The 12776-nt window shown below is 42.9% G+C and overlaps 1 pseudogene; it reads right to left on the reverse strand.

Moving 5' to 3' along the window:
* Positions 1-11559: 11559 nt before the first annotated feature.
* The window catches only part of LOC125488125, an 8611-nt pseudogene continuing 7394 nt past the window's right edge, over positions 11560-12776 (reverse strand).

Consider the following 12776-nt stretch of genomic DNA (forward strand, 5'->3'; position numbering starts at 1 on the left):
CCTTCGGCCCATTGAGTCTGCGCCAGTCATAGACAACTAAGTAGTTATTGTAATTTTCCAGCACTTGGCCCATAGCCCTGTCTGCCTTTGCATCGCAAGGGTCCATCAAAATATTTCTTAAATGCTCCTACATTTCCCCCAACGGGAACATATTTCACCTAATTCCTTTTTAAACAACCCCACTGTTCTGCTGAAGTTTACCCGCACAAAGCTGTCTAACGCTGACCCTGCCTTATTTTAAAACAATGTGTCTTTCTCCAACCCACAGCCCTTTCTTGCAGACAGTCTGTTTTTCCTCTCTGCTGCCTCACAGCACCAGGGACCTGGGTTCGATTCCAGCTTTGGGTGACTGTGTGGAGTTTGTACGTTCTTCCCCGTATCTGTGTGGGTTTCCTCCAGGTGCTCCAGTTTCCTCCCACAGTCCAAAGATGTGCAAGTTAGATGGATTGATAATGCTAAATAACCCTGTAAAGTCCAGGGATGTGCAGGCTAGTTGAATTAGCCATGGGAAATGTGGAGTTATGGGGATAGGGTGGAAACTGGATTTAGGTGATTTGTTTTCAGAGGGTCGGTGCAGACCAGATTCACCGTATGGCCTCTTTCTGCACTGTCGGGATTCTCTGAATCAGATCCAGCACTACATTGTCACATGTTGGAGCTACTACATGTTGATATCAAAAACACTCCTGAGTACATTTGAATAAATCTGCCCCTCTAAACTGTTTACACCATGACTACACCAATTAATGCTGGTGAAGTTGAAATTCTGTAATCTAACTACTGGATTGTTCTTCTTACATACTTCAGTGAATTGTCTGCATTATTCAATTCACTTCATTTCTCCTCTTATAAGCTGAGCTTATATTGACTCTCAAGTTCTGAACCTTTTTTTTATTCCTTGTAACTTATTCTGCACACCCTTAACGTTAACTGATTCTCTGTCCTCAGATACTGCCTGACCTGTTGCGATTTTCCAGCATTTTCTGTTTATTTCAGACTTGCAGCAGCTGCAGTATTTTGCTGCTCTTTTTACAATAAGACCATAAGACATAGGAGCAGAAATTAGGCCATTTGGACCATTGAGTCTGCTCTGCCATTCACTCATGGCTGATACGTTCCTCAACCCCATCTGGACTTTGCTCCCAGAACCAAGTCTAGAAACACAGACGGATGAATTAAAAGCCCATTTCTGACAGGGTGGGCGGCCTATTGGTTCGTATTAATTGAGTCACACAAAATCACTGAATGATTACAATGGAGAAGGAGACTACTCTGTCCATTGTGTCTGTGCTGGCCTTTCTCCAAAAGCAAATCAGCGATTCCTATTATTTGCCCTTTTCTTTCCTCTTCAGGGGCTTTTCCAGTTAGCTTTTGAAAGCCTTTGTTGCATCAGATTGAGCTGGAGTGGTGATGGAGGAGAAGCTGCTAAGTTTACCCTGAGTCCTTTCAAAGCCAGCTGGGCCCTGCAGTTTCCAGCGTGAAGTTGTCAAAGGGAGCTGGACTCTACAGAAGATTGGGTTGCTTAAAAAAACACTCTCCAGAGAGTGTATGACAAAAAAAAATGGTTTGGCGAACAAATATTCTGCAGTTGCTGCAGAAACATGGGTGTTAACTTTGCAAAATACATTAGATTCTGGAAAGTTTCTGTCTCACTGCAAAATAGCAGATACAACCCCTGTATTAAAGAGGCGAGGAAGGCAGACAACAGGAAACTTTAGGCCAGTTAGGTTGATCTGTCATTTAGGAGATGAGAATCAATTATTTGGAGGTATTATCACCAGACTATTAGTCCGGGGACCTGGGTTCATATCCTGCCGTGGCAGATGGTAGAATTTGAATTGAATAAAACTCTGGTTTTAAGTCTAACGATGGTCATGAATCCATTGTCGATTGTTAGGAACAAAACCATCTGGTTCACTGAGGTCCATTAGGGAAGAAAGCTGCCATCCTGAACTGGTCTGGTTTACGTGTCCAGACCCACAGCAATGTTGACTCTTAGCTGCCTTCTGGGCAGTTTACGGATGTCAATGAATACTGGCCGAGCTAGCGATGCCCACTACCTCTGCATGAATTAAAAAAAAACTGAAGAAATAAAAGTGAACAAAAGGATTTAAATGCATTTAGAAAGGTAAGGACTGATTAGGGAGTGTCAACATGGCTTTGTGCATGGGAAATTGTGTCTCAGTAATTTGGTTGTGTTTTTTTGAAAATGTGGCAAAGAAGATTGAAGGCTGGGCGGTAGACATTGTCTATATGGACTTCAGCAAAATGCTCAACATGGTTCCGCATGGTAGACTGGTTAGCAAGGTTAGATCATATTAGAATACAGGAAGAGCTAGCCAGTTGGATACAAATTTGGATTCAAGGGAGGAAACAGAGGGTGGTGGTGGCGGGTTGTCTTTTGAACTGGAGGCCTGTGACCAGGTGGTGTGCCATAAGGATCAGTGCTGGGTCCACTGCTTTTTGTAATTATACAAATGATTTGGATGTGACGGTATGGTTAGTAAGTTTGCAGATGACACCAACATTGGTGGAGTAGTGGACAGTGAAGAAGGCTATCTTCACTGAGTAGTTTGGGATCTTGATCAATGTGCTGAGGAGTGGCAGATGGAGTTTGGTTTAGATAAATGTGAGGTGTTGCATTTCAATAAGGCAAATCAGGGCAGGATTTAGACAGTTAATGGTAGGGCCCTGCGGAGTGTTGCTGAACAAGGGGACTTAGGGTTGGAGGTGCATAGTTCCTTGAAAGCGGAGTTGCAGGTAGACAGGATGGTGAAGAAGGCATTTGGTACGCTCGCCTTCATTTGTCACTGCATTAAGTTATCGGAGTTGGGATATCATGTTGCGACTGTACAGGACCTAGTTAGAATACTGTATTCAGTTCAGGTCTCCCTGCTATGGGAAAGAAGTTGTGAATCCTGAAAGGGTTTAGAAATGATTTACAGGGATATTGCCGGTCTTGGAGGGTTTGAGCTGTGGGGTGGGGCTGAAAAGGCTGGGGCTTTTCTTCTCTGGAGCGGTGGAGGTTGAGTTGTGAGGCTTACCACATCAACGGCCCTCCCAGGCAGTGCATTCCAGACTTACACCACCCTTTAGGTGAAAAATGTTTTCCTCCGTTCCCCTGTAAAACTTTTGCCTTTCACTACAAAATGATGCCCAGTGTTATTCAACCTTTAACTGAGGGAACAATTACTTCATTGTGTTTCTCCAATTTAGTGGAATTCTTTGAGGAGTGACATGTGCTGTGGATAAAGGGAGCCTGATGATATATTGTACTTGGCTTTCCTGAAGGCATTTCACAAGGTACCATGGAAAAGGTGTCTGTTTAGAGTGGGAGCTACTGGTTTAGTGGTACCTACCAGCCTGGATACTGGACTGGCTGGCTGGCAGGCAGATAACCGAGAATATCCGTAAATGGGTCTGTTTCAGATTGTCAGAACGTGATAAGTGGGGAGCCACAGGGTTCTGCTGAACCAAAACCTTTTGCAGTTTATATCAATGACTTGGATGAGGGGAATGAAGTCATGGTAGCTACGCTTTGTGTTGATACAAAGCTATCAGGAAAGGTTTCTGTGAAGGAGACTTAATTTCCCTACGTCAGTCTGCAGCCTTTTTGAATGAATATTTCAGGTGAGCTATGATATAACAAAATGTGAAATTGTTCGCTCCAGGGGAAAAACGAGAAAAGAACATCAGAGCAGAGGACAGATGCAGAATCTTGTGGGGCTGAGATATCTAGGGGGTCTGGTGTGTGATACACAAAACATTGGTATATAATTAACAACAAATGATGAAGAAGGCTCATGGAATGTTATTGTTTATCACGAGTGGAATCAAACAGAAAAGTAAGGAGTTGATGATTCAGTTGTACAGGGCATAAGTGAAACCACACCTCCACAACTGTGTGCAGTTTTGGTCTCATTATTGAAGGAAGGATGTAAATGCGGTGGAGGTTCAGTAGACTGATATCTGAATGAGTGGGTTGTCTTCTGAGGATATTTTGGACAGCCTGGGGAATGCTCACGTGTTCAAAAAAATGAGGTGTGACTTGTCTCATGTTTAATATCCTGAATTGGTTTTGACAAGATGAATGTGGACATATTTTCTCCTAAGGGTAAGTCCAGAATGGGGAAGACCGTTTTAAAACGAGGAGTCTTCGTTTTGGAAATAGAGATGAGTTCTTTATTCAAGATTAGTGCGACTTTGGAACTCTCTGCCTCAAAAGGCGGTCGAGACTGGGTCATTGAACATTTTTAAGGCAGAGGTGGATAGATTCTTGTTCAACCAGGGAATCAAAAGTTATTGGGTGTAGCTGGAAATTCAAAACATGAACTCCTCGGTCATGATCGTATTGAATGATGGAGCAGGCAGGAGGGCCCGATAGTTCATATGTTGGCCTTTGTGTTCATACATTTGACATGGAGCCAAATGAGATGCATGACTTTGTATTTTTATGGGGAGACTCTCATTTCCATTATTTCTGTTCTAAATCAATTCCACAGGATAGTAGAAGGAGAGGATTTACAGTCGGGAAACTGCAACCGATCAGGATTTCAGAGTGGCCCAATTCGGTGTAACCTGAATCTCATTGGGCTTTGAACATGGAAGGAGAAAACACCGTTGACAGCAGTGAAAAACTGTATATGTGTAGTGCGTGTGCACGCGCATTCAGCCGATCATCTGACCTCTCGAAACATGAACGGAGTCACAAGGAGAAACTGTGGAAATGTGGGGACTGTGGGAATGGATTCAGATCCCCAACTGAACTGGAAATTCATCGGCACAGTCACACTGGGGAGAAACCATTCTCCTGCTCTGAATGTGGCAAGGGATTCAGTCAGAAATCCCACCTGCGCAGACACCAGCGAGTTCACACTGGGGAGAGACCATTCTCCTGCTCTCCGTGTGGCAAGGGATTCACTTTGGCTTCCAGCCTCCAGACGCATCAACGAATTCACACTGGGGAGAGGCCATTCACCAGCTCCTAGTGTGGGCGGGGGATTCTCCGACGCATCCAGCTTGATTACACATCGGTGAGTTCACACTGAGAGAGTGTTTACCTGTTCCCACTGCAGGATGGTGTTGAGGCGTTTATCTGAACTGACTGTCCATCAGCAGACTGCCTGTGGAGAAGCTGAGTGAGGGGATTCACTGAATCTGCCACCTTGTGGACAGTTCACACTGGGGAGAGGCTGATCCCCTGCACCATGTGTGGGACATATTCCCTCCGTCATCCACCCTGCTGAAACACCAGTGAGCACATTGTGTAAAGAATCTATTCACGTGCTGAATGTGGAAAAGCAATCACTCAGTCATCCAGCCAACTGAGAAGCCATCGGGTTTGCACCGGGGAGAAGCCTTTTCAATGTCCAAACTGAGCAAAGTATTTGAAAAGATCCTGGGAGCTGACATCCAATGTACTTGTTCACATTGACATGAGTCTGTTCAGGTGCACTTACTGCAGGACTGAGTTCAGGTGAGAAACTCACACCACTCGACAGCAGTAAGTTCACATTGGGGAGAGGCTGTTCACCTTCTCTGTGTCGGGGAAAGAATTCATTGAGTTACGAAAACTGCTGAAATGCCAGTGAGTTCCTGAGTAACTGCAGTGATGAAAGATGTATAATTTAGATAAATTCCAGTTTTGGAAGTTGGCTTTTATAATAGAGACACTGAATGTGGGTCATTTTCTGAAAGTTTTCTTTAGAATAAAAAGTGAGAGTCCTTGTGAAACAGTGACCTTCCTCCAGCACTGCTCAGAAAGCAAGTGGCTGTGGATCCCCATGTGGAGTTAATGGGAAATTGTTTAGACTCTGTTGATTTACAACAGATGAGCAAACATCAATTGACGTTATCTTGTTTTCAGTTCAGAATAATCAAGGATTGATTTTAGTTTATAAACCCAGGGTTAGCAGGTATTTTGTTCAGTTTGGAGATCTGACTGTGATCAGAATCAAGTTTAGTCTCTCTACTATATAGAGCTCAGAATAATTCAGTGGAAAAAAGAACAAAAAGTCACCCGAGTAGAACTTCCGAACCAGGAGAGTTTGGTTTGAGCTCTGAAGGTATTACAAGCAGAAAATGTTTATTCTCTGAATTTTGAGAATACTCATGAAAGAAAATTCCATAGTTCACAGGAAAAGTTTGGGCCAAACCAGTTCAGATATAACTTTAGAGATTTAATATTGGGTGTAATTTCTCTGGATTTAAATCTGTATAAATTGGTGCGGGCACACAGTTGCAGCAGGTAATCAGGAAGACTAATGGAACATTGGCACTTTATTTCAAAGGGGTTGGAGATTTAGAGTTGGGATGTTTTACTGCAAATGTACAAGGTGCTGGTGAGACCACATCTCGAATGCTGAGAATAATTTTGGTCCCCTTATGGAAGGAAAGGTATCATTTCATTGGAGGTAGTTCAGAGAATGTCCTCCAGGGTATTCCCTCATATGGAGGGACTGTCGTATGAGCAAAGGCTAAACTTGTTGGGAGTCTACTCACTGGAGTTCAGAAGAATGAGAAGTGATGAAACATATTAGATTAGGCTTGAAAGGGTAAATGTTGAGAGGATTTTTCACCTCATGGAAGAATCTCAGACCAAAGAGCATAGTCTCAGATATTAGGGCCACTGCCAATTTAAGAATGAGATGAGAGGAATTTCTTCTGTCGAGGGTTGAGATACTATGGAACTCCTTGCCACAGAACAGTGAGGCAAAGTGGGACCTTGTGTATATTGAACACTGACTAGATTCTTGATGAAGGATTATGGGGAAATCACAGGAAAGCAGCCATGAAGAATGTCAGATCAGCTCTGATCCTGTAGAATGGCAGAGCAGGCTCAAGGGGCTGAATGGTGCTGTTAGGAATTACATTGGGAACATATTTAAGCACAGCAAACAAATTGTTTTTCTTTCTGTTTTTGTCTTGCATAATAAACATCTGTTTTTATTTTTGCTAAAGAATCTCTGCAGCCTCACATAACTGGGTTTCAGTGACTGACCACCACATTAACCAAATTAAAAGAATAATCTCACTTTTAGAGACAGACAGGTGCACAATTAAACTCTGGCACCCATTGTACCAGGACATGTGAAGAAAAGCCTCAATCAATACAAAATAATAAATGAAGTGCAATTCAACCTCATACTCTAGTTGTTCAGGAATTTATCCCGTATTTACTTGCAGGAGCAAAGACTCTCAGAAGCAGAGTGAAACTCAGTTGCGTACCAGACTTGACATAGATATTTACAGCAGAAATCCCTCTGTCTCCTCCACTGAGAGAATGGCAGATTCAAAATGAATAAAGCACAAGCAACCCTCTAACTCTATTTTAATTTAATCCCTACCACCCCGTCACTTTTTATGTCAGCATTGCCCTTTTGGTGGGGGGCTTTGATTGTTGCTGGCTCACTGGTCACATGGGTAGTTTTGCTGGTGGTGAAAAGTCCATCAGCTGTTCTGGTTTATCTCCATTCATTTTGAAACCTTCCCACTGACAGCAGAAAGTCTCATTGACAGCATTCTGCCACTGGACAGGTCCAGCATGGAGATTTAGAAATTTTTGAAAAAACATGAAACACATGTAAAATGTAAAACCTATTTATGGAACTCCGAGGGAAACGCTTTTTTTTTGCTTGCTGGCAAGTGATGGGGACACTCGTTTGCTGGCTGCGAAACTCAGGGTTCGTATTGCATCAGGGTTGTTAGCTCCTGGACTAATCGAGTATTAAAGAGCAACTTGACCACACAGAAGTAGCTGAAAAATGACACTCTGGTGTGTAATATGTTCTCTTTCTACAGGCCGGGAAAACCAGATGCATGTGAATGCATCCGAGAATAGGGTGTGCACTTGTTAATTTACACAACGTTTGTCAAAACACAATTAATGTACATCCCCAGAATCACAATGGTTTGATTGACCCGTCCTGGATGTGCTTCATGCATTTATTCAGACAAATACAATTTACTCTATATAACCTCTCCTATTTATGTTTAATTCTGCTCCAACTCTTGTCAGAATTATGACAGGACAGCTTAAATGGCCGTGTGAGGGACAAATGTATTCATGGTGAAGGGATAAAGCCTTGGTGTTTTTTTGTTTTGAATATTTGACTACACAGGATCCAAGGTCGTAGCATCAGTTTTGAGATGACACAATTTGGCAATGGTGTAAACAGGGACAAGAAGTGGAGCAAACTTCAGGAGGACACAGGGATTCTGATAAAATGGACAACAAACCAGTGGGTGGGATGCGAAATGGGTGCAGGGACAGTGAATGGTCTGGTTTAATTTATGTTAAACTGAATCTTGCATATGTGGAAAATAAGGTTGGAATTGTGTCTGTTGAGGGAAAACATGTTAAAAGCAGTTTACATTCATACTTTCTTGCATTTTAGAAAATGTTAGTTTGTTTGGAGTTTGAAGACATTTGGGTTTTGATTGATGAGAATGCTGTTCCCACAACCTGGTTGCAGGAAGTGCTCTGAGATAATTAAGGACTGAATTGAGAAGGAATTTCTTCACCCAGAGGGTTGCTAATCAATGGAATTCCTTGCCCAGTGAAGTAGTTGACGCTACTTCAGTAAATGTTTTTAAAAAAAAGGTAGATTTTTTTTTGAACAATAAAGGAATTAAGGGACATGGTGAGAACGCGGGTAAGTGGATCAGAGTCCATGAAAAGATCAGCCATGATCTTATTGAATGGTGGAGCAGGCTCGAAGGGCCAGATGGCCTACTCCTGCTCCTAGTTCTTACGTTCTTATGTTCACAGGGTCTGGATTCTGGATATTGGCAGAGCAGGCTCAAGGGGCCGAATGGTGCTGTTGGGAAATAGGTTGGGAACATTTTTTTCTTGCGTAATAAACATGTTTTTTGCTAAAAAAAGTCTCTGCAGCCTCATGACTGACCACCACATTAACAAAATTAGAAGAGTAATCTCACTTGGAGACAGTCAGACACATAATTAAACTCTGTCACCCAATGTACCAGAACATGTGAAAAAAAAGTCTCATCCAATACAAAATAATAAATGAAATACAATTCAACCTGATACTCTCGTTCAAGAATTTATCCCCTATTGACTCACAGGAGCAAAGACTGTCAGAAGCAGAGTAAAACTCTCACTTGCGTACCAGACTGAAGGTGAATATTTACAGAAGAAATCCCTCCCTCTCCCAGAGAGGAAGTTTCAAAATGAATAAAGCACAAGCAGCCCTCCAACTCCATTTTAATTAATCCCTACTTCCCGTCACTTTTTTCATGTTAGCATTGCCCTGGTCACATTGTGTTTTTGCTGGTGGTGAAAAGTCCAGCAGCTGTTTTGGTTTATCTCGGTTCAATTTGAAAGCCTCTCACTGACAGCATTCTACCACCAGGCAGAACCCCTGCAGAGATTTACAAATTAATTGAAAAAAAGGAAACACATGTAAAATGTAAAATCTATTTGTGGAACTCAGAGGGAAATAATTTTCTTTTGCTTCCTGGCAAGTGATAGGGACACTTGTTTGCTGGGTGTGAAACACAGGGTTCGTATTCCACCAGGGTTGTTAGCTCCTGCACTCATTGAGTATTAAAAAGGAACTTGAACACACAGAAGTAGCTAAAAAATGACCTGTCTGGTGTGCAATATGCTCTCTCTCTGTACAGACAGAGAAAACGGGATGCATGTGAATGCATCCAAGAATAAGGTGTGCACAGGGTCAGCGACCACTTGTTAGTTTACGCAACATTTGTAAAAACACAATGCACATTCCCAGAATCACAATGGTTCAACTGACCTATCCTGGATATGCTTCAAGTATTTATTCAGACAAAGCTTTACTCTGTATAACCTCCCCTATTTATATATAACTCTGCTCCAATTCTTGTCAGAATTATGATGGGACAGCTTAAATGGCCATGTGAGGGACAAATGTATTCATGAAGGGATAAAGTCAGTTTTTTTTTGAGTAGCTGACTGTGCACAGGATCCCAGGTCATAGCATGAGTTTTGAGATGACACAATTTGGCAATGGTGTAAACAAGGAAAAGAAGTGGAGCTAACTTCAGGAGGATACAGGGGTTCTGATAAAATGGACAACAAACCAGTGGGTGGGATGCAAAATGGGTGCAGGGACATTGAAAGTTGTGGTTTAATTTATGTTAAACTGAATCTTGCATATGTGGAAAATAAGGCTGGAATTCTGTCTGTTCAGGGAAAGCATGGTAAAAGCTGTTTCATTCATACTTCCTTGCATTTTAGAAAATGTCAGTTTGTTTGGCAGAAGGACATGGGGAGTTGTTTGAAGACATTTGGGTTTTGATTGATGACGATGCTGTTCCCACAACTTGCTTCCAGGAAGTGCTCTGAGATAATTAAGTGCTTCACACTGCCTGGATTCCTTTCTACACTTCAAACGTGAATATACAGAAAAGCTTACATGTCAGATCAGCCACTGACTTTACTTGTTTGTCATAGTTGTAGAATTGTACAGCTTGGAAACAGGCACTTTGGTCGACATGAACGAGTTGGTCCAGACTGCCTAAATTAACCCAATCCCATTTGCCAACATTTGGCCCTTATCCCTCTAAACCCTTCCTATTCATATACACATCCAGATGCTTTTTAACCATTGTAATTGTACCAGTCTCCACAACCTCCTCTGGCAGCTCGTTCCGCGCATGCACGACCCTCTGAAAAAGTCACCCACCCATCGATAACGTATTATCTTCCTCCTCACACCTTAAAACTATACCCTCTCTAGTTTTGGATTTTGCCACCCCGAGGAAAGTACCTTGCTACTCCCCCTATCCATCTCCCTCATGATTTTCTAAGCTTCGATAGAGGTCACTGCTCAGCTGCTGAGTTCCAGGAAAAAAAATAACCCCAGCCTATTCAACCTCTCCCAACAGCTCAAACCCTCCAACCCTGGCACCATCCTTGTAAATCTTTTCTGAACCTTTTCAAGTTTCACGACATCCTTCCTATGGCAGGGAGACCAGAATTACACACAGTATTGCTAAAGTGGCCGAACAGATGTCCTGTAAACATGCAACGTGACCTCCCAACTCCCATACTCAATGCACTGACCAATACAGACAGGCATACCAAACACCACCTTCACTATCTCATCTACCTGCAACTCTACTTTCAAAGAACTATTAATCTGCATTGCAACGTCTCTTTGTTCAGCAACATTCTCCATCAAGGTGTGCAAGTTCTGGCCTGATTTGGCTTTCCAAAAAGTAGCACCTCACATTTACCTGATGTAAACTCCATCTGCCACTCATTTGAGTTCATTCCACAAACAAACAGTTTCTCCAATTCCATACTAACCTTTTATGACTTTCAAATCTCGATTGTCTAAATATAAAATAAAACAAAAATTGCAATCAAATAAAGCTCCTGGGTGGATGAATTCACTCCCATCTCACCACTGGGTGCAGGTGCATGTCTCATATTCACTATTTACTCGTGATTGTATGTGATATGATACAGTGCCCCCCTAGGGAGCATTGCAAACAGTACAACGCTAAATTCCGAAAGAATATTGAAGTCTGTAATTTACACACATATCTAGATACAAATCACGCCAATCCACTCGATTAAATTCTAGTCCATGAACATTGGTATCAGTAATCCGAGACTTAAATCGCCAGAACCATCGATTAGATGCTAGTTTGTTTTAAATACTCGTTTCAGCTTATTCATCAAAAAAACAATGTTGAAATAAAACCAATGTTGAAATAAAACAAATGAAACAATCTCAAATCTTTAAATCAAATATTCGACACAACATACAGCACACGTTCAACAACTGCTTCAGTGCTAAACATACAACCGCCATTCTCTCTTCAGAGCCACCCTAAACCTCACATTGAGAGCGGAAACCCGAGATGGGGAAAGAAAGCATATGCGGACGGGGTACAGTACCGTAGATAGTTATGTCTGGTCGAAAACATCATATCAAGAGACACTGAATCGCTTTGCGGTGACCGGGGTCATTATTTCCCGATTTCTAAAATTTATTGATGTTCCTCCACCAGTGTCGGATCTTTCCAATGCAATTACAGGAAACTGCCTCATGGATACATTCCGTCCAGGCAGTTATAGCTCAGTAACACTAACTGATGGCAGGGTGAATATTGTGTTACCGGTCTCTCCGTAATACAAAGGAAATTAAAATTAACTCGGCAAAGGTGAGGGTCTAGTTTCTTTCACAGACACTGTGGGTGGCTCTTAAAAGAGCCTTTGGGTCGTCAGATGAACTAACGGTCTCTTTACTTTTTCGTGGTGCCCCCAGCGGCGGTTTTCTTGGGCAGCAGCACGGCCTGGATATTAGGCAGCACCCCACCCTGAGCGATGGTTACCCCTCGTCGTTGCGCACGGCCAGCTGGAGGTGCCGAGGGATGATGCGGGTCTTCTTGTTGTCCCGGGCCGCGTTACTGGCCAGCTCGAGGATTTCAGCCGTCAGGTACTCGAGCACCGCAGCCAGATAGACCGGCGCTCCGGCACCCACACGCTCAGCATAGTTACCCTTTCTCAGGAGCCTGTGAACACGGCCCACCGGGAACTGCAGGCCAGACCGGGACTTCGCCTGGGAGCGCCCTTTTCTCTCCCAGACACGACCACAAGCTCACAAGCACCTTCACAGAGAGTGATGCAATACGCCCACATCCCGGCCTCTTATAACTTCGGGAGGAATGGTGGTGCGGCTGTTGCTGATTGGTCACATTGTTCAGCATCTCCTAATGTCGTTTCAATTCCCAATCAGATATCTGCTTCACTCACCAATCCG

This window comes from Rhincodon typus, unplaced genomic scaffold, assembly GCF_021869965.1.
Source record: "Rhincodon typus isolate 14 unplaced genomic scaffold, sRhiTyp1.1 hic_rhity00000051, whole genome shotgun sequence".
Lineage (NCBI taxonomy): Eukaryota > Metazoa > Chordata > Chondrichthyes > Orectolobiformes > Rhincodontidae > Rhincodon > Rhincodon typus.